Source organism: Neopsephotus bourkii, unplaced genomic scaffold, assembly GCF_033783945.1.
Source record: "Neopsephotus bourkii isolate Nb327-2 ecotype Australia unplaced genomic scaffold, CSIRO-AGI_Nbou_v1 NB_923, whole genome shotgun sequence".
In the NCBI taxonomy this organism is placed as follows: Eukaryota; Metazoa; Chordata; class Aves; order Psittaciformes; family Psittacidae; genus Neopsephotus; species Neopsephotus bourkii.
The window spans coordinates 2,270,634-2,293,353 of record NW_026901417.1 but is presented as its reverse complement, the minus strand read 5'-3'; the positions used below and the strand labels follow the sequence as shown (position 1 = coordinate 2,293,353).

General features: G+C 43.0%; 1 protein-coding gene across 1 annotated transcript in view; it reads right to left on the bottom strand.

Annotated features, from left to right (window-relative positions):
- RAF1 (Raf-1 proto-oncogene, serine/threonine kinase) overlaps positions 1-20,309 on the bottom strand; it is a 78,415-nt gene extending 58,106 nt beyond the window's left edge. The window contains exon 1 of the mRNA XM_061357844.1: positions 20,147-20,309. The gene's annotated coding sequence lies outside the window, so the exon portion shown is untranslated. The remainder of the gene's footprint in view (positions 1-20,146) is intronic.
- Between the last annotated feature and the right edge of the window lie 2,411 nt (positions 20,310-22,720).

The following is a 22,720-nucleotide window of genomic DNA, read 5'->3' as shown; positions in this document are numbered from 1 at the left end:
GCCAGGCTCCAAGGAGAAGTACAATGAGGAACTCTGCAGTCGGAAAACACAGAAGTTTCCTAACCAAGTGTTCAGTGTTAACATTTATCATCCTGATTCTAGGAGCAATGCGATGATTCTAGGAGTGATATGACCACAGGCTACAGAAATAGCCACAGATGGAGTCACATGGAGTGATGTAATGTGAGCATGGAATAAATCCGTGCTTTTTTCAAATGGAAAAAATTCTATTCAGCAAAACTCTAGGAAAAACACAACCCAACCCAACAAAAAGGTTAGCCCCAGTGAACCCAGTCAGGTCATGGGCAATATTCATCCATATGGATCCTGAGAGAGCTGGGTTGTTCAGCCTAGGGAGGAGAAGGCTCCTTAAAGGGAGACCTGAGAGCAGCTCCAGTGCCTAAAGGGGCTACAGGAAACCTGGAGAAGGGCTTTGAACAAGGGCCTGTAGGGACAGGCCAAGGGGAATGGCTTGAACCTGCCCGAGGGGAGACTGAGCTGAGCTCTTAGGCAGAAGCTCTTCCCTGTGAGGGTGCTGAGGCGCTGGCACAGGGTGCCCAGAGAAGCTGTGGCTGCCCCATCCCTGGCAGTGTTCAAGGCCATGTTGGACACAGGGGCTTGGAGCAAGATGCTCTAGTGGAAGGTGTCCCTGCCCATGGCAGGGGTTGGAGCTGGAGGAGCTTTAAGGGCCCTTCCAACACAAACTATTCTAGGATTCTGTGATGCTTACATCAGTATCCCACAGTAGAAAAATCTTATACTAACATTAGCATAACAGTGCCAAGTGCACAGAAGTAATGGATAAGACCTTAATTTCTGGAAAAGCTAATCTACATTTACTGTGTTTCAGTTTTGCACCCCACTCCTGTAGTTACATGCTCCAGGATAAGGTTTTCCAGAGTCTAAAGTATTTTGAAGAGATGTTACTAAAAACATACTCCTAAAACTTTTCTAAGAAAGCCAGATAGAAAATAAACCATTAGAATATGTTGAAAACACACAGCACAGTGCTGAGCTGTGAATGGTTAAAGAAAATTAATAGCTGTATGCATTGTGCTAATGCACCAATGCAAGCAGAGAGCATCATTCTGTATGCCCTGGTGCATGAGATCATTGGCCAAGTGGCTGAATATTTCAAACCGCATTAGAAAGCATCACCCCTTCCAGTATGGAATATAGCCAGAAAAGAGAAAAAAGGGTTAGAATCTCCTTTAAGAGAGAGTCCTGCTTGCTATGAGCTGCACATGACTTGCCAGGTCCATCTTATAGAACTGGTCCTGAATTTAAATTAGCCCATAAATAGGTTCTCCATTATGTCATCTTTCTATCACATTGTAACACCATTAACAAGGTCAGCAACAGGCTCATTTGACTTTGGAACCTATCATAGCTCCTGGTTGTTGAAGTTACTTTTTCCAGATTCATGAATTGCAGTTTTCTTTTATTCCAGAGTACTTGAATATGCAGGTGTGATGCTTTATGCCACTTAATTCTCTTCATAAAGCCAGGTGTTAATAAGGAAATAATGTGGTTTTAATAAAAAATGCACAAGAAATATATATACAACAATATTATAGCAAATTTCAGATTATAATGAGCAACTACAAAGGCATTGGATTTAAAACTGTACAGGGCTCCAGCTGTGGCTCTACCAGAAACTACTTAGTCAAGTCACTTAGGTGAGTAATTGGAATATACATAAGCAGTGTTAATGGCTTTACTGTCTCTGAGACCAAGTTAAACACAAGAGAGAGGTTTCCAAGAATGCCAGAATTACTGTGTTAGGGGAAGAGCAGCAGTTGGGAAGAATGGTGCAGTAGCAAAGCAGTAACAGAGAATATCCATTGCTAGCCACACCTGTAGCTTCAAAAGCATTGCCTCAAAACCATGAGATTACAGCAAAATAATAATAATCCTGTTTAAGGATTAGCTCTGTCCCTTGGGGAGGGTTGGTTGTTTCTACTCCCCTATCTATCCCCAAAGGATAAGGGGATAATTCATGTCATTACCACCACCATTCTTGTGTATATTTGACCTCAAATAAGAGCTCTTTCATCCCTCCACACTTCACCCTTCTCTCTGACAGGGGGCTGATTATTTCTGCTCCCTGTCCTGGCCTTACTGCTGCTGCTTCTAGTGGTACACAAGGAAGAAAGCAGCTTTTCAGAAGAGTTCTGTCCTGTGGAGGGCTAAAACCCACAGTGGGGCTGGAACCTCTCATATTCTCACAAGTCTGATACCAGTTCTCACATAGTCCAAGGAAGTCACAGGACTCGGTGACACTGAATTAGAAAGACTAAGGTGAAATCATCAGCTCTGCCATGAATTTTCCATGTCATGTACGTGGGCTACATCTAAAGTGTGCTGAAAGAGCCATCTCCAGAGCAGCCATGGGTACACCACACCTGAACACCCATAGTTACTGCCCTTCTGCAGGCTGATAACCCACCACATACTTACCTGAATATGCTCCAGCTATGACCAAAGCAGCACCAAGAGGTTCAAGGCCTCTGCCTTTGCATCATGACCTGCCTTCCAATCTCAAAGGTTGTCTCTGTGAGACATTACAGTGATGTCTCCAGATTTCAGTCTTGCTTTCTGTTCTTTCTTCAGACTATCATAGTTCAGTGAGGAAGGATGAAGCAAAGAAATCTGAACATCACAAGACTCTGGGTGTGACTGTTAGGAGGACTCAATTCTCATATTTTGGAAAATGTTTTGTTCAGTAGGGGTCCATAGCCTCTTGATGCCTCTATTTCCTATCCTTGAAGTGGGAACAGGCATGTTTCCTTTGTTCTTACAATACTTTTACCTGTTTAAAGGCATCAGCATTGGTTATATGAGGGACATACTCATTTCTAATCCAGGATTCCTGCTAGAATTGGCTATGACTGTAATACTGACAGGAAAAAATTCTCTAATGCTTACTAACACTGGAAAGCTACCAGAAAGACCCCAAACACCACACCACACTGAATGAACAAACTGTATTGGAAACCAACAAAAAGCCCCCTTACTACTTAGAACAAGAAGGATTAAAGAGCATACTAGAATAGAAAACAGAACTATTTCCTACATAAATTCCTACTTTAGCCATGAATCAGCTGTAGGTGTTAGTCCACTTCTGGTGGACGAGAGGCAGAGTGTGCTGTGGAAGTCAGGAGGGAACCTCACTGACATTCCTGGGCCAAGCAGGTGCTTGTGTCCATGCACAACAAACTTCACACTGTAGGAGAAAGTCCCACCGGCTTAGCATGGTTCTCCTCCATTCAAGGCATCTGCCTCCTTTCTTGGCTATGGGGCATGAAAAGGCAAAAAGAGGCAAAGAGACTCCCAGTAGAGAAATTCATCATAGAAGGGCATGTTCTCCAAAAGCACATGTTTGTATATCCTTTTCCACTAGGAAAAAATGGTTCTGATTTAGTGGGTTTTCTTCTTTGAATTCTTATCACTCAAAGCATTTGCACATTTGTTCCCAACATCTGTAATAGCTCCTATGCCTACCCAGGAAGGGTTTCACTTGCAGCATAAACAAGCTGGTTTTGTTGTTCAGAGTATAAACAGAATCAAATTCAGAGTTTTCAGCATGCTGAGATGACACTGCAATGTTATGAACATTGTACTGTTCTGGGTAGAACCCCTATTTGCCCTGTGGCCTGTAAAAGAACATCATTAGTGCTCAGCTCCTGTTGCAGTAGTCACAGGGATCCTTGATTTTATAGAGGCTGTTTGATCCAAAATTGTGTCTGAGGAGTGTCAAATGCCATCATAAATCAGCAAGTTCCCTAAAGAATAAAAGTGATGACTGCTTAGTTTCCAAGCTGGGAAGGACAGTTAAACCCTGTTGAGATATAACATTCCAGGAGTTCTGGAGAACAGCATTTGTATTGCTTACAAGTCTTTCTGGAAAATGTATAAAGACTTCCAGTGGGAAGTTTAAAATAAAAAGTTGTACGGCAACAACTTTTCTTGAACTTATAAATTCTTGTTTGCATAAAGCTCTGATCTCCCAAAGCCAGTTGTGTAGCAACAACTCAGTGTTTAATCCTGCAAAGGGAAGTTCTTCCATGTATTGTTAGTGGTATGGCTCATCCATGATACGATCTTGGTCTGGCTTGAGGAACAGACTATAGTCCCTGACCAATTCCTTTGAACTTTGACAGTACAGTGTTGTTAATGCTTATGATTCTCCCAAGAGTGGGATGATCCTGGCCTGTGATCCAGCCGGCCTTTTGGAACTCCAGCAGTTGCAGCTCTCACATCATTTTAGCACAACATGTGGGAACCTCCTCTGACTATCTGCTATTCCCATCTCCTGGGGTAGAACACCTAGGCCATTACTTCACAAGGCACATGGACCTTTCTTTCCCTCCTTCATTACCTGATACGACTTTTGTCAGCAGAGGTTTAATAGGAAACAGAATCGTTAATGCAGCCCTCATAGGAAGAAAAGAAGCAGAAAGTGCCCACGAGTCCAGGCCCACCCTCATCCCTTCTCCTTGCTGTTCTGCAGACGAGGGGTCAGCTGGGCTTTGCTCTCCCTCTCAGCGTGGAGGTTTTCTCTATCCGAGTGGAGGACTCCAGGCTAGAAGCCATCTCAAGCCTGTGGTAAAAGCAGGTGCACAAGGAACAGAAATGTAAATAAGTACCACGACGCAATGAAAGCTGGCTGCCCTGGGTATTGATGAGGGATGTTGTCATCAGGTGGGTCACTAACTGATGGCAGCAGATAGGATGGTGGAACAGAATGTGAGGTGTTACTGGAAGCTGCTATCAGGCACTTTCAGAAGCTCTGTACCCCAAGGGCAAATTGTATTCTATACACTTGGGAGAACTGGCAACCTCACCAACTTCAGTGCAGAGTGCTTGGGATAATCAAATAAACAGATGTATACACTGCCACATGCTTTCTTGTTCCTGTTTTGCAAGTTTTCTTCCTAGGGATATTTTGGAATCCAGACTGAACTCCTTGAGGTTAATTCTGCACTACCAGCATCAAATTCAGAATGGAAGATATTTTCCAGCTGTTCAACACTGAGGGCTTATGCACAGCTAGTATCAAGAGTGGTAGCTGAAGATAAAGCAATTGGAGTACAGAAAGTGGCATGAAGTCACAGACATGGAACTCAAGTCAGTGAGATACAGGAAAAGAACTGAGAAAACAATATGCATGTTGGGATGGTCCTGAAGGAGCTGGCAAATGAAGTTGCTGGCAAACGAAGTTGCTAAGCCACTGCCCATCATATTTGAAAAATCATGGCAGTCAGGTGAAGTTCCCGATGACTGGAAAAAGGGAAATATAACCCCCATTTTCAAGAAGGGGAAAATGAATGACCCAGGGAATTACAGACCAGTCAGTCTCACCTCTGTGCCTGGCAAAATCTTGGAGCAGATTCTCCTGGAAGGCATGCTAAGGCACATGGAAAACAACAAGGTGCTTGGTGACAGCCAGCATGGCTTCACTAAGGGGAAATCCTGCCTGACCAATTTGGTGGCCTTCTATGATGGGGCTACAGAACTGATGGACAGGGGTAGAGCAGTTGATGTCATCTACCTGGACTTGTGCAAAGCGTTCAACACTGTCCCACACGACATCCTTGTCTCTAAAGTGGAGAGACATCAATTTGATGGATGGACCACTCGGTGGATAAAGAACTGGCTGCATGGCTGCACACAAAGAGCCGGAGTCAAGTAGGATGCTTCTGCTTTAAAGAAAGTTTTACTTCTTTTGCTGCTTTTATCTGAGGGGAGGAATCCAGGCCTGTTTGAGCTGTGATTGCACATCTGTTTCCTAACTTGGATGCTGTAACAGTGCAATTGTTTTTGGAATCTGCAAATCAGTTCTTCCTGGATTAGAAGTTACTTCACCATGGAGTGGAAGAGTCCCTTAAGAAGCTTTAGAGGATAAAGCTAAGACCATTTTTGAAGCTTGTCAATGGAACAAAACAAAACCATTAGGGGTAAAGTCTCCTACCTACACACTAGGTCCTCATGTTCTGCCACAGGCAAGTTGGCTACAGAAACCCAGCTCTAGTGGCTGGTTTTCAGTAGGCTTTCCACTCTCTCCTGATAGAGCTGGTTTGTTTGGGGTAAATACACATGAATAAGAGCAAAATCCTGGAACTTATTTTGTCCCAAGGAACTGGTCTACATTATTTGATAATTTGGAATGAAGGGATGTCTCATCTAAACCAGAAGCCTTGTCTTGGAGCTCTGACACCTTCCCTGACAAAAGCTTCACTAAAATCAGTTCATTTCCATGCAAACCCTTTGACTTTGTATCTTATTTTCCAATGAGAAAGCTTCTGTTTGGAAGATTCCAGAAGAGTTCTCCTGCTGAACAGATGACTTTAAAATAATCACTGTGTAGGACAAGGAACTCTTTGAAAATCATGAGCTTCAGCAGTGTCACCCAACAGATGCGTTCCGCATAAGGAATTAACTTGAAAGAAATATGCATAAGCATTCTCTACCGCTCTGCAGTAATTTTCAGAGTACAGTGAGTAATCTAACACTGCATCTGAAAGCAGCTGCAATTTATAGATCATCATCTTTGCATATGAATAATTTTGATTTGTGAATAACTGATTTCTGCTTCTTCTGAAAGAGATTAAACATCTCTTGCTTCCTGTTAAAAAGCAATTACAATTTATGTGGACAGTTCGGTATTGAACACTGCAGTGAGGTTGGAAGTTGTATTTCATCCTTAACTTGTTCAGTTGCTTTTGCTATTACCCAACAAATACCACTGAAGCAGAAGCTTAAGGCCCATGAAGTGATAATTGATGGGACTCTAAGCAGTTAAATTATATGAACACAAGAGAATCTGAATGTTTTGAATTATCTTTGTGCTTACTTCAAACCAGACACACAAATCTTTCTTTATTCGAGTACTTACAACATATTGCAAGAGAAGATGTGATCACAGAATATCCATGCCAGTTCTAGTATAGGTAGAACAAGCAGTTATTATAGGCTTCAACCTGGAAAGCAGTTTTAATATACACATTCCCTGGGGGCTACTACAAGTATTTATGCTCAGGAGGACTCCAGTCAGTTTTATTGACAATATTAAAGATGTGCCTGCCAGTCCTCTAATACAACCTTCACTGGGGGTGTTGATACAACCCTCTGCAGCATTTGAGGAGGTTTCATATTTATGGTACAGGAACCGTTCAGGAAGTTCCTGCTAACAGAATTTATTGAACATTTCAACCTCTGGGCACAGTTCCTGGCACTGAGATTTCTGAAATACCTCTTTCTTGCATAGTCTCTGGTCACCATTTACACAAGAGTTACTGGAAAAAAAGTATCACTGTAAATATCCGCTTTCTCAAGTTTTTCCTCCCCTCACAGAGGACTTGAATATTATATGTCTTATTACTGGAGTAGAGAAGAGGAACCACCAAAGCTCTGTTAACATGGCCAGGATGGTTTTGTTTCCCATCTGGCCTCTTTAAAAAGCAGCACAACATGGATGTAAAAGCTACCCATATTGCATTCAGATTTGCACCGCTGTGGTGCAAAGAGCTGTGAAATACTGCATTTTGCTTGTTGGAGAAGAACAATCATCTAAATCCGCTGGTACTTGGAGACACTTAAACGATGAGATCATATCATTTTATGATCTCAGAGTTCAGTGTGTAATTGAAACCAGGAGAATAACCCACTGCCTTTTGGAAGGCAAAATGTCCCTATTGCGTGTGCATCGACCCACATTTGGAGAGGCAGGATACAGAAAGGTGGGGGTTGGTGCAGTTTGCTACAATCAGAGGAGCAAGGTACAATAGCATCAAAGTGATATTTTTCATACAAATTGATAGTCAACAACGTAAAGGTGTGGTGGGTGTGGAAAATAGGAAGAAAAGCAAACACTGGATAAGAAGTATTAGTGTGAAGGCTACACGGGTACTTCAGGCAAGAAATACTCATTTCACCAATTCAAGTATCAAAGAATAATGATCCTGCTGACTCCATGGTTCACCTCCTGTATCTTTGTCCTTAAATGAAAGAGATTTCTGACTACATGTTTATTTGCAGCGATTCTGGCCAGAAAACGAGTGCTTACTTTGGCATCTATTTAATCTGAAGTGGTACGACAACCAAATTTGAATCTGGACAGTTATATAAACAGTATTGCACAAGTTTCTGATTAAGAACTAAATGTGTAAAACTTGGCTCTGGTTTATGTAACAGTTCCTCTTCATTAGCCTGCACTCAAGAATTTGGGTAATTCCTCAGTGAAATAATTACATTTTCCACAAGCCCTTGTTAGCACATAAACTTGGACTGAAGTAGCATATGCTTATGTGAGTTAGAAACTCTCAGATTCATCAGCTCTTTAAGCAATATTAATTGCTTGCATGCTGCTGAAGGAAATCATGGCATCCCTTCAGCTTTGTGTCTGCCTGTAAAGAGAGCTGGGTCAAAGGAAGAACCAGAAAAAAAGTTAGGCAAAGCATTTATTCTGGGCTTCAAGACCTTGAGGAAAGCACTGTGAGCATCTAACTGTGTGTGAAGGAATCAAATGCAAAGCCTGTGAAAGAAACCAGATCCAGAAAGGTGCTGGAGAGCACACTGTGGGAGGCACTCTCACAAGGTCAGAGGCAGACAGATGACATGCAGGAAGCTGGCAGGCAGGTTGAGGTGGGTGGGTGAGGGGGGATTGGATGAGGTTTGGGGCTGTTTCTCACAGCAGTACACTAGTTCTTACAGCTTAATTTTGGCAATGTCATTAATCAGCAAGACAGGATACTGTGAACTGGATTTTGAAATTGAGGGCTGCCTATCTGCAGAAAGGGAGGGATTATCATCCCTCATTTTTGTAGCCAGAGGAAACAGTTCCTAGATGTTGCAGCCACTTTCTACGATAGATGCTCAAGTCATATCTGGTTCAGCTGCACTCTTACATCCCATGGCTACTGCTTCCTTCTGTACAGTGGAAAGTAGCACCAATGTGAAAAACAATTACCTAAATATGATCTCAGAGATCTGTGTATTAAGAGTGTGCTCATATAGAATAGAGAAGGGGTAGGGAGGTGAGAGGGAAGCCATTCCCCATGCATTCACTCATATACGCAAACTATCTGGGTTCTGAACAGACTTGAACTCCTTTTAAAGAACTGAATCTTGTGTAAATCTAAAAACAGTAACATATCATTAATTTGAGCATTCTTACTAGTCTTTCAGATACAGGTTCCTTCAATTACTTTAGGATAAAGGAATGATTATCACATTTCCTTTGTTTTTCAGTCTCAGTAGATCAGCTCATTGACTTCTGCAATGAAATCCAGTAGTGTTTTCTCAGGAATAAGGTTGCTACAAGAATTCCCTTTTCTATACGGCCATGCTCTCCCAAAGCATCACCTACCATTCACAGTACAGGGGTGGAAACGTTGATGGGAAAGTGTGAAGCTGAGCAGAGGAAGGTAAAACAGCCAGTTAGACTGCACATCCACTAACTCAAGGGACTGTGTCAGTTCCCAAGTTCCGGGTGCTGGACCGAGTGTTGCCACACAGGCTTTGAGATGTGCATGCTTAAAAAGGATTTCTAAACAGTACTTATTTAATGTAGGAGTTTAATACATTCAAACAGGGCACAAAACTTTCTTAAGGGTGTCTTATGTACCCTGTGGAAACAGAGAATAGAAGCTGTCTCCAGTCCACGAGTAAAATTAGTTATGGTATTTAAATGCTTTTCACAACTACCATAATATCACTTGATCGGACATTAAATGTTTAGTTCTCTCAGGAGAGTAGCCATATACTTTTGTATTTAGTGAGCAATATATAATACACTGTTCAAAGTAAAACCATATACACAATTTGAAACCCTTGCTCATGACAAAACAAGATGTATAAATGTATAGCCAACTTTAATATATAATTTGAAGAAGACCAGAGCTGCTTCTGCACCTTGAAAACATTATCCTTGATTAAATAGTGATTACAATCTTCCCTCAGATAAAAAAAAAATATATGTGTATATATATTTATGTATATAATTTCAAAATCAAAGCCTTGCACTTACTGCATCTTCTTCTGCATGTCATCTGATGGCATTGGAACCAGTCCCAACATCCCAGAATGCAGCTTGGCAGGTATTAGTCTTCTGCTTATAATGGGCTCTCTAATTGCAATGCATTTTTTTCCCTTTTGAACTAGCTAACTAACCTGTAATTTTTCTTGGTATCTGCCCAAAGGTAAATGAAGTATCTGATACACCCAAGGAATTCCTCATCTGCTACAGGTGACTTCAGATTGGGAGTTGCCATCATCAAATAAGAATGAATCTGCATGTAACCAGGTTTCAGTAATATCCTCAGGCCAAGACAGATCGCTCCTGCTTCCATTTTTATACTGTTTGTTAGTTCTTATAAGAGTAATGGTGAAGCCTGCATGCAAGTCTCCTCCCCTGAGCTCCAGCACAAGATTGAAGCTGAGAGAGATTCTGATCATTGAGCAAGTATTGACTTGATTTAGTAAGGTGGGAAGAACCTCAACGAGCAATTGCAGCTGCTGCTACCCACTAACCTCAGGTGCTTGGCAATTCAGCAGATCAGCAGTGAGCACGCTTATGCCTGACCCACTTTTTGTTCCCCATTTTGCAAAATCAGGGTTATTCTTGTTATTTTGCATTTGGCACTTCGCATTTAGGTAAATGCATGATGATAAAGCATCTTCCACTGTCACAATTTGAAAAGATTCTGCCATTAGCATGTCTAGCTGTTGAAAGTCTATGAATATGTAGAAGTGAGGAGGAGGCTGCCGTATTAAATGCAAAGTAGCATGCTGTGATAATGGGCCTAAAAAGAAAAAGGGGTCGAGCTTGAACTAAAATACTAACACTTCTTCCGTTTTCCTCCTTTTGTGCAATGCTGAATTTATGCTGCTTTATGTTCCTCCAGCTGTTCCTATAGCCTCTTCTTCCTGCTGGCATCTCAAGCAGCAGAGCAGGGTATTCACTGTCCTCACCAGCTGTCTCCTCTCTTCACATTAACACCGTGGTTGCTGGCTGGCCTGCTTGTGTGTCAGGGCACAAAAGTCTGCCCTCTCACACAGAGGGTAAATTGCAGCTTCTCTAAGAGTGGAACCACTGTGAGCAGTATCATACTTTTTCTTCATCCCTTTCCTCTGATAAAGACCTATGTTCTGCAGTGCAACAGCTTCACGGACTTCTCCTTTCTGCAAGAGCACAGAGGGGAGGCAAAGAGGTTGCTGTCTTTCTTTTCTTTATTATCATGCCCGTGCATTATCATTGTGGCCTTTGCCTTGTTCCACATGTGGGAAAGTAGGCAAGGATCCTGAGAACAGTGTAAAACAAAGACAAACCAGCCTTTTCACTCAATATATATGGGCTTTGGGTAGAAAGAAAATCAATTCTCTTGTGGGGGGATGAAATGTTTCCCTGAAATGTTACCCATCTGGGCAAGATAGTATTGCACTAGAAACACACAGCCTTTCATCAGTAAAGTGCTTCTTTAATGTGCAGTCAGTCATTAGATAGGTCCTGTGTGTGCCATGGTATAGCACTGTTCTGCTTCTGGACAGTACTTCTTTTTGTACTACTAGCAAGTGTCCACTCAGGTGTATTCCCATGCAGATTCAAATTAAAACTAACAAAGTGCATGCCAGCCAAAATAGTAAACCCTGCAGTGGAGAAACTGCATTCAGAAATCACACACACAGTCTAGAGAGTGCAGAGAGAATACTGCAACTCATGCTAAGGCCATGGCTGCAAGTACCATTGCCTCGTGCGAAGCACAAAGCCAATGCAACACATAGGTGTGGGGCTTAATGAAAGCTTGCTTTGATATTTCTGGTGAAACATTCACCTTCCTGACTATGATTCTCATCAAGAAATCAACAACTTCTGTCTTTAAGTACCGATTTTTATTGAAAGTCTCACCTAGATGTTACCAGAAAGTCAATCCCAAGCACTTGAAGTTTGGCTTTTGGAAGACACAGAAAATACAGGATTTATAGTGTTAATTCTGGGATAGCCTTTACTCTAGATAGCAGCACAGCTGTCTGTGCCTGACATTTCAAGCTTCTGAATCCAAACCTGTTTCATGTAATTTATGTCTCCTAATTACAAAATTAGTTTCAAATCCATTACAGGTTTCCTAACAGGAAAGGTTCCATAATCTTCCATATAAAAGTTGGGAAAAGAAACTCAGTTTTAGAAGCTTTTTTAGGTACCAGTGAATTGGTAGGCAAACAGATAAAATTCTAGTTTCCTAATAAAAATAGTAATATTATTCCTATCATAAGTAATAATAATACACAGTAAGAAGTAAAGTAACAAAAGTAAAAGTGAGAAAAAGATAAGCTGGGGGACTTAAGTTGGGAAGACTTAATTTCAGTTCAGCTTAAGAAAATATTATCCCAGTATCTGTAAATTCATGGATTAAGTTCAAGCAATTTCTCTCCATTTCAGTTCACACTTGGATGCTAAAGGATACACCACATGTGAACAGTGGGGAGCAGCCTGTGGTTCAGTAACGGTCTCTAACATAACACACCAGGAAGGAAGAGCTTTCGACACTATTTGACACGTCTGGTACTTCTGCTTAGGAACAACGTTAGGTCCTGCATTGTCTACCTGCAGGTCCCCTGTTTTCAAAAGGAGAAAAGGACACTGTAAATCTTAGAATCAAAGAATCACAGAATGCTTAGGGTTGGAAAGGACCTTAAGATCATCCAGTTCCAACCCCCCTGCCATGGGCAGGGACACCTCACACAAGACCATGTCACCCAAGGCTCTGTGCAACCTCGCCTTGAACACTGCCAGGGGTGGAGCATTTACCACTTCTCTGGACACCCTGTGCCAGTGCCTCACCACTCTCACAGTAAAGAACTTCTTTATCTCCACCTTGAACTTCCCCTGTTTCAGTTTGAACCCATAACCCCTTTTCCTATTGCTACAGTCCCTGATGAAGAGTCCCGCCCTCTCCAGCATCCTTGTAGCCCCCTTCAGACACTGGAAGGCTGTCCTGAGGTCTCCACGCAGCTTCTCTTCTCCAGGCTGAACAGCCCCAACTTTCTCAGGCTGTCTTCATACCCCTGATCAACCTCATGGCCTCTGGCCTTGCTCCAACAGCTCCATGTCCTTCTTATTTTGAGGACACCAGAATTGCACACAGTGCTGCAAGTGAGGTCTCATGAGAGCAGAGTAGAGTGGAAGGATCACCTCCTTTGACCAACCTTGTGGCTAAAGCAGAATCATCTTTTTCAGATAGCTTATTGACAAGGATCCCTTGGATCAGCATGTGGGTACAGTGGTGTAAAAGACTGTAGGTATGTGTGTAGACAATTTTCTAAAAGCAAAACCAACCTACAAGTGCAGTAAAAATAGCTCTTCATAAAATTCAGTCAGCTATTAAAAATGCTGGTTAAGTCTCAGTGTCAGAGGGTGTGAATGTCATCATTTATCAAACCCATTGATTCTGCTTTCTTCCTTTAGCACAGTTACTTTAATTGTTATTTCAACAATGACATACTGTATAAGATGGAAGGCTGGGGCTTGGCTTCTATAGTGTGGTTCAGCTTTTAGATTTGTGCTCCAGACTTCTGTGCATGCCTTTTATTTGTATGCAAACAGTATTTGTGCAGGTGTCTGCCTGGTGTTTGGGGCATGCAAAACCACGGCTTGCCAAAACTTGGTTTGGGCACCAGAGGGACGTGTTCTTCCGTTTCAATAGAAGTCCACATTCTTTATGGAAGACCTTATGCTTTCTTCCTTTATTGCAAGAGTACAAGATGGAGTAGAATAAAACCTCGTGACAGAATTCTGGACTCTGATGCCTCCAAACTAAGGTTTCTGTCTTAACCCCCTGATACTTACTGATAACTGAGACGTTCCAGGGTGACAAAAGCTGATTCTCCCCAAATCCGAGGCAGGGGAAAAGAGTGATCCCTGGTTGGAAATACTGCAAAAAGGGAACAAGCTAAGGAACCTCAGCCATGAGGTCTTTAAGCAGGGACTTCTGTACAACTTCTGGACTCAGAATCAGCAACTATCAAATTGGAGTATCAAACTGAATCTGCTTTTATTCAATTGATTGTAAAACTTAATATAATTCTGAGTATCAAAATAAACAGGTTTTCAATTAAATTTCCAGTGCAGTATGATTAGAAGTGAAATAAAGCCAACAACTCTTTTGGAGGAGAACTGCATAGGTATAATAGGGTTTTGTGTGAGGATTGGTTCAGTGGAAAGGGAACTCAGTCCATTTTCTGGCAAATGCTGGTGCATCCTTTAGCTCTGCATGCAGCTACTGCTCTTGTTTACAGGTATGGCACCACTATCCTCTTTGGCATTCCCAGTAGGAGTGATACAGTGCAGCTTGCTTAGGAGGAGAAGTACAGTCCATATTCTCATGTTCCCCCAAGTACCTAGAGAAAGGTACTGGAAGGAGCATAGAGCATTTCAGCACACAGCACAAATTCACGCTATAGGAGCAGGCAAAAACCAGACAAAAGATAGCATTCGGCCTTCAGAAATGAAGTAAGTAGCAACCACATTAACTACAACAGAATCCAGACTAGCTAGCAGATGAGGGAGTGCTGACTTACTGAGGTATGCAGAGTAGGTAGCCAACAATATTAGTCTAGCATACTGTGAATGCCCACAGTACTTATCCCAGTTTTTTTGCTTCAGGTTTTGAAGAAGTGTGGGATATCTGCCAATGAACTGAAACACAGTATAGCTTTGGAGCTTAGAGGGAAAACCTATGGTAAGCTGGCATTCTGGGGGAAAAGCTCACTACATTCCCATTTTGTTGCTCTGTCTTCCAGGCCAGGTTGGACAGGGCTTGGAGCAAGCTGCTCTAATGGACGGTGTCCCTGCCTGTGGCAGGGAGTTGGAGCTGGATGAGCTTTAAGGTCCCTTCCAACACAAAGCATTCTAGGACTCTGTGATTCTCCTACATCTTGATCAGTGGTAATCTATTAATAATCTGGATTCAGCTGAAGTTGGGAATATAACTTGACATTACTCTCCACTTGTCATCTCTTTCTTCAAAGCAGATGACAAAAGATTTGTGCTTCATTGTCAAACATAAGCATGTATCACTGCCAAGAGAAAGGATGCTGGGCAAAGGGGTTCTGATGGCCATTGCCTGGCATGGGTCTATGTTTGGAAAAAAAAATGCACTTTCAGTCATTTGGGTGTGGGGCTTTTCATGGAGCAGTCTTGATTCACATGCTTTCCTAAGAAGCCTTAGGTAATGGCTCGGCCTATCTCTTGCTCCAAATTTCAAGCAGATTTGACACATGAGCCAAGATCTCAGAAACAATTAAATTCCCAACATTTCTTGGAAGACAGGAACCAAAGGCAGGGAAAAAAAGAGTCGATTTTGAGTTTTTTCCTTCAAGGAAACCATTGCCCACTGTGCTGTTGACTACAGCAGGCTGGCCAGTCACCATTTACCTAAAACTGGATTTGCCACCCTCTGTGAGGATTTTTGCCCTGTGGGGTTGACCCTGAAATGAGACACAGAGCTAAGATATCCCTATTTATTATAGTGGGGAGCAAAGGTGCTTTATGGATGAGACCATATCAAACTAGTAAAGCTGCTTCGGTTTTGCTGCTCATAGAGCAATGGTTTGTCTTTCTTGAAATGTACCCAGCTAACACTGAATAAAGAGTGAGCAGTTTTCCTGTCCTCAAAGAAGCATACACTCAACAAATTGTACCATAGCTGAGGCACCAAATAAAATCTGGGCTGGAACTATATACAGCATTTTGGTCCTTGGCTAGAGGACCATAGTTTACCTCATGTATGAATGGGCAAGGTTGGGTAATAACTTTTAATCTCTCTCTAAGGTCATTTTGATATAGCCAGGGTGCGAGAGAATGAGAACCTGAATGTAGCTGTTGAAATGGCAATATGTTGGATCAGGTTTTTCTGAGGACTGAAAGTAACACGGTGATAAAGCTGTGCAGGAAACTTTGTCCAAAATCATAAAATGCTTCACTTCTTTTTTCCTTAGAGCACAGCCCTATCTGTGTCATTCCTTTTCCATTTGTTGTTCTCAGCCTGAATTCCTTAGATAACTTTGCTAGAGACTTGAGTTTTATTGTAGATATGGAAAACTGCCTAGAAGTTTTGCTCTTTGGTTTTTCTGGCTGCTTTCCAGCCTCAGGAACACTCAAGACACAGCACATTTAACATGCTCCAGCAATCTGGCCTTTAAAATAAGGCCAAAACTAAAGCACACCATACAAAATTATGCCTGCTGCTTCCCAAGTAATGCCTTCAGAAACCAGGCAAAAGAAGTTGTTACCCAGACCTTCAGAGGGCGAGTTCTAACTCTGCTCTACTTGTTATGTGAGCCTAAAACACAGCAACAAGTAAAGGTGGCAGCGTTAGTATAGAGGTCAGTGAGCACTACTCAGTGCCAGAGATCCTGAATTACTATGTTTCTGGGACGATCCAATAACCAAAGACACACTGTGGGCTGTGCACACATGTAAGTTGTTCTCATGCTGGTCTGGCTAGTACCTGCTGCTGACAACAGTGAAGATGTACGTGGAGAGACCTGGGTTCTGCTAGACAACTGTTAACAAAAACTTAGCTGACTTCTGTGAAACATTTATAGCTACATACAACCATCAGAAAACATGCAGAATAACAGATGGAGTTACATGAAGCCTATAAAGACAGTAAGCTAGATCTGAAGGTGTCTGAGAGCACGACACAGAATATACACTATACATCCAGGTGGTACAGATAACCATGCCCACTTGACAATTCCAAACAGAAAGTCCTGATTTCTGTTGCTTATTAGTTTGTCAGTAGATTATTTGGACTGTAAATCTGCATGCTCAGTCTCTGCCTTAAGGTGACAGTATGCTTGTGTGTGCCCCCAGATAGATAAGACAACAACAATCAATTGCTGAAGAAGGAAAAATAGTAAAATTAATAAGCATTTCCAACTATTTCTTTGAAGCTGTAGTGTGCCCAGCCTTTCAAGCAAGTGCTTCAAATATGGTGAGTCGGTTACTTTGGTTAAGGATGTGTCTACTGACATCTTGTGAACTGGTATAGTTGCCCTTGCTGGACATCCAGTGATTTACAGGCTGAACTGGCTGTTGAGTCGCAGTGCCTAGCAAGCTGAAAGCATGAACAGCATGGGCTTCTACACAGGCTGCCAGGGGCAAGGCTGCACCCGTCATCCTTTCTCATGGTGGAGAGAGAGTTTAAATGCTTAAGCCCTGAACTTAAGACATCTGCATCAAAACTCCCAAGAAGCTTGTGCGTGTTCCCCAGAACATGTCCCATAATCACTCTGTGCTGTCAGAGACCTTTAATGAAGGCAGAACACAGCACCCAGACTTTGCACAAGGCTTTTAACATGTTTACTCTTTACTCAGAAGGTACATCAGAAAGAAGATGAAGAAAGAAGACAACTGACATTCCTGTCACTTGGTTTCCTCACTGCACTGAAGCAGAGCTGGGACTGTGCTGAGCATCTTCCAGGTTTCTACAATTCCTTTAATCTCAGCCTTCCTTCAGAAGTTTCTCTTTCTGCCACTCCTAAACACCACTTCATTTTGATATAATTCTGTCCTACAGTTACACTGGACCTTTCTGCTACAAAGCCTGCTTGTCTCCTTCCCTTCCTGTGAGCTTCAGTGAGCCTGTTCGGGTTCCCTCACCACCAGTGGAAACTGCGTGTCCCTTTAGCAACTCACCGAGCCTCTGCCTCTGTTCCCCATTCTGGAAAAGGGGAATTGGTATTCATGTCCCCCACCTTTGGTCTTGACGTCTGTTTCAGTTATAAGAAAAGGTAGGCTTTCATACAACACATGTAGTAACTCTTTTTTACTGAGCGGTGAGAGGAAGGACTTCACAAGAGCATGGGCACACAGGACAGAGCCTGGACACACACAGAACTGGGGCAGTTAAGGGAAGTTATGATCCCGAGGCAGCCGAAGAGTTTAAGAGTCAGGCAACAACTCCAGACCTTCCTGTGTGCTGAATGTCCTGGCTGACACAGGCTTTGATAAAGGAGGATATTATTGCTTTTCTTGCAGCTTCTGACCTGCTGCCAGATATTGTCCAACTGTGGACAGTCCTCAAAAAGCTTGGTTGTGTTTTTTCTATCAGAGGATATGAATGACTGATATTTCCTTCAAAAGAATTCCAAATAAATAGGTGAAATGTACTAAATCTCAGACTATCTGGGGAAAAAAACGTAAAACCTAGCTCTTGGGGGGGGTGGGGGTGTGAGTTTGACAGTTTTCTATTGTAAAGAGAAATTCAACCTATTCGCTCGCCTTCATTACCCAGAGGCTTCAAAGGATTTGTCTATAGCTGAACAAGAGTTAGATGAGGCCGCAGAGGAGCCCAGCAGGCCTGACAGCAAGGAGCTGAACCTCTGTCATGGATACAGCACCTGGCTCAGCAGGTTTAGATCCTGCCCCAGCCTTCTGGCTATTTCATAACGGCTCTGAGTCCTCACACAACTGTGCCTCGAGTTACGCTCCCTCAGCTCACCCACTGCGAGTGGTGTAGGATCACAGAGCGATGCCTTCAGGTCCTTTGTACCTCAGAGGCTCTCACTGTACAGTGCACTTAACCAGCTGGCAAGTGGCAAACCTGACGTGCTGCAAAACTACCATCTGCCATGTTCATATATACACAAGTAACAGGCATTCTGCATATTTATTTTTAGGTGTTTTTTGTTTAGAAGACATGCAGCCTGATACACAGTGAAACGGCTTCAAACACTCACTTGATGACTCCATTAGCTTTTTGTCTGCTGTGAATTAAAATATATAGGTCCAAATTTCTTCTACAAAGTTAATGGGGGAAGGGAAGAAGTGTAAATTAGCAGCATCATTCTTAAAATATTTGGATTGTGCCTTTCAAATTGTTCCATGTGATTATAACATTTCAGCTATACTGGTACAAAACTGTTCACTTGCATAAAATGGGTCATGTGGAGTACTTTCAAGGTCACCCAGCTGAGGCAAAAGAGGTTTAGTCTGTAAGTATTAGAAGGAATCCAAACAAAGATACCCATGCAGTTTTAAACACCCACCTAATACTCACAAGAGATGGTTTGTAGGCTTCTTTAGAAAGCACAATGTGAGCTACTGCACTTAAGATCAAGGACGAAAGCAAATCTAAAAACTGCATCATACACAAGGCCAAGGAAGTAAGGTGCTGAGTGCTATTGCTTCATCCTGTGCAAGAGACTCCATTGCAGCAACATGTTAAGAAGCTGAAGTAAGAGGTAGGCTGAGACACTGCAATATGTGAGCAACACAGAACAGGGCTGGTTCAGGTACTCAGAGCTGAACTGTCAGGTTAGTTTGGAGGAGCAGAACTTCACTGCTCTCACGAGTGCTAATGAGTCCCATGACTGAACTGTGGCACACGTAGAAAATGCAATCCATAATACATATAATCTCAGTCATCACTTGGAAACTTCTGACCTATATGCAAACTTCCAAGGAGCTACCACTGCAGATACACTATCACTGCAATTATGGGTAGCCATGGAGCTCCAGTTTTGTGTATATATAATACATTGTTATGCAAACACACGTCTACTTTTAAACCTCAGTTTCACGGTCATCATGGGTTTAATTTCAAAGCATCAAAAAGAAGGCAGGAATAAAGTCTTCTGCAAATAGGCCTCAGTTACATCTAGAAAGACTTTTTACAAACAGTTCAAACACAGGCAGCCTGAAACCCTGAAATGGAACCGTGCTGGGCAGGAAAGGACAGTCACAACAAATGGTGCACTTAAAAATGCAGCTTGTACTTAGTACAATTTCATTCTTGTGCTGGTTTAATATTTAAAGAGAAAAAGACAAAGATTATTAGATTTTCTCATCCAAAAATGATGAGATTCCCACCAAATTCTTTATATGAGATTCACAAACTGCCCCTTAGCAATAGCACTTGGGCTCTTCCATCTGCTCTCAGATTCATTAATGTAACCTTGTGTAGCAGGTCCAGCACATGTTTAATCCTGACTCTTTAGCCTGGGTTCACAGGTTCACTAATTCTCCACGTCACTGTACAATTAAAAGCACTGCAAAAGCTGTGAAAATCATATTCCCTCCCTCCATCCATCCATCCATCCATCCATCCATCCATCCATCCATCCATCCCCTGAGACTCACCAGAGCCTGACACCCCTTCCCACACCTGGCTCGCCAACTTGCACCATCAGGAGAGGTCTCAGTCTGAAGGAGAACTCCAAAGGCTTGAGGCGGACCCGGCTGGGAGCAGAAACCAAGTGCACTGGGGTTAACAGTTCCTGGGGAGAGCACAGGCAGGAGCTGAGCCAGTCCCAGCGATTCCCCTTTCCAAAGGCTCCAAATGCATTCTTTGTGTTAGCAGAAATACCTGGACCCACAGGCTGGACTCAAGTGTCACATGAGGGACAGAGCTAAAAAAGGCAAACCCATCGGCTCAGTTCAAACTCCCCCAGTGTGTCAGTGTTTTCCCCCAGGCTGTTTATGTGCCTCTTCCAAACTTTTATACATTTTCCCTGGAATTTTAATATCCAGCTCCTTTGGTTTCGTCCTTTTTCACTCTTTTATTTTTAGATGCAGTATTTCACAGTGGTCTGCAGAGCCTGCTTGACGCCAGCAAATGTAACTGGATCCCGAGTCCCTGCGAGCCAGGAATTGCAGCCATGATCAGCATGCTGCCGAGAGCGAGAGCACAAACCTTGGCACTGATCACAATCACATAGCCTGAATCCTCCATTTATCTCATGGCAGGGCTTGGGAAAGGAGGCAAGAAGAGTTCATCAGAATGTAAGGAATAGCTGGGAAAGGTTAGGGGTAAGCAAATAGAAATCAGCAATGCAAATAAGTCTGTCCTACAACAGATTTGTGTGACCAGACTGCCAAAAGCAAGAGCAGGGATTTACAGAGAATGGACAGGGATGTTTCATTCTCCAGTAAGCTAGTAACAGGCCAGGCATGCACAAAGCAGACTGCCTTTAGAAAAGGCTTCTGTCAGCAAGGTTGACTTCGGTGCAGTAAATAAGAATAGGCTGCTTGGCAGCAGGTCACTGCTGACAGTGATCTCACAGGTCAGATTTTCCAAGTTATGATGGCTCGCTTGATACACACAGAACTGCAGCAACCAGTTCTGTCCGGGATTCATGTGGACTATCCCATCTTCCACCCAGCCTTTGGTAGGAAGGTGTCAGGTTGTTACCTTGCTCTTTCACAGCATGCAGCTGGAATACATCTGGTCTCTGATACTAAGGAGCTGAATTACCAAAAGAAGTTTGAACTTCTGTTTCATTTTCTATTACTTCTGTCCCTTTCTTCCTGTAGCAGAGAGCAAAACGAAGGACTGCCAGTGCTTCTGATTGAGAAATTATTCATCCTAACTATTCTAGGATCTGTAACTATGGTATCCAGTGTCTACAATGCAGTGGGACCGCTTCACAGGAGAAAAAACAAGAGTATGGAGGCAGTTATTTCCCAAAGGTGACATGATGAGTCAGCAGCAGAGCCCAGATTAGAATGGGGTGTTCAGACTGCCCATCCCACGTGCAGCTCACTAAACCACGGCTCCTCCTGCAGCCTCCAGGGAATAAAGTTCATTTACCTCAGTGGTAAATGCACGACTCCTGCCCTCGCACATCACCTGGTTATTGATTGAACTTTTGGCAGGCTTAGTCGTTGCCATGAAAGAGTGCAATTCATAGAATCACAGAATCCCAGCCTAGTTTGTGTTGGAAGGGCCCTTAAAGCTTCTCCAGCTCCAGCCCCTGCCACGGGCAGGGACACCTTCCACTGGAGCAGCTTGCTCCAAGCCCCTGTGTCCAACCTGGCCTTGAGCACTGCCAGGGATGGGGCAGCCACAGCTTCTCTGGGCACCCTGTGCCAGCGCCTCAGCACCCTCACAGGGAAGAGCTTCTGCCTAAGAGCTCAGCAGGTCCCCTCTGGCAGGTTCAAGCCATTCATTCCCCTTGGCCTGTCCCTACAGGCCCTTGTCTTATAAAAAGTCCCTCTCCAGGTTTCCTGTCGCCCCTTTAGGTATTGGAAGGCTGAAATCAAGAAAAATCAAGAGAAACATTTCAAGGTAAAAAAAACCCAAGAAAATCAGGGAACCCACTGGTTTTACCATGGACCAAAGGACACTGCAACAGCAAAACTCCTCGTGGAAGGAACAAGAACACTGGTCTGCCAGTACACTGCATAGGTAGATTGTAACACTGAAATTGCTTGAAAATTAATCTTTTACAAGGCAGCTTCTCTGTCTTTGCACAAGTACCAAACACAGAGTAAAAGAACTGTAAAGCTGAGCTCTTGAACAGAGCGATGTTATCGGTCACTTTTCTCCACTGCATAAAGAAGGCTCCATCTCCCCTTTTTTTATTCCTGGCATATTGAAAGCTGGTTTGGGGAAATCCTGCAATGTGACCATGTCTCCTTGGCATAGGTGCTATTCAGTAGGCATATTTGCTCAACTACACGTGATGCCACCTCACACACAGGCAGGAAATGCTCTGCCTTCACCGCGTTGCTGTGGCATGGACTGGGAAGCCATTGTAGAAGTGTGCCTATGTCGTCTCCTGCTGTATTCTTGTCCCCTGCTTTTTCAGTTGCTCTTTTTAGCATATCTGTACCACAGATCTTCTTGGTTTTCCTTGAGCCTTCTCATTCATGGTGGTTCACTCTTCATTCTCGTTGTCTCGTTTAGCAAACACAAGAAAACCGGTATTATTG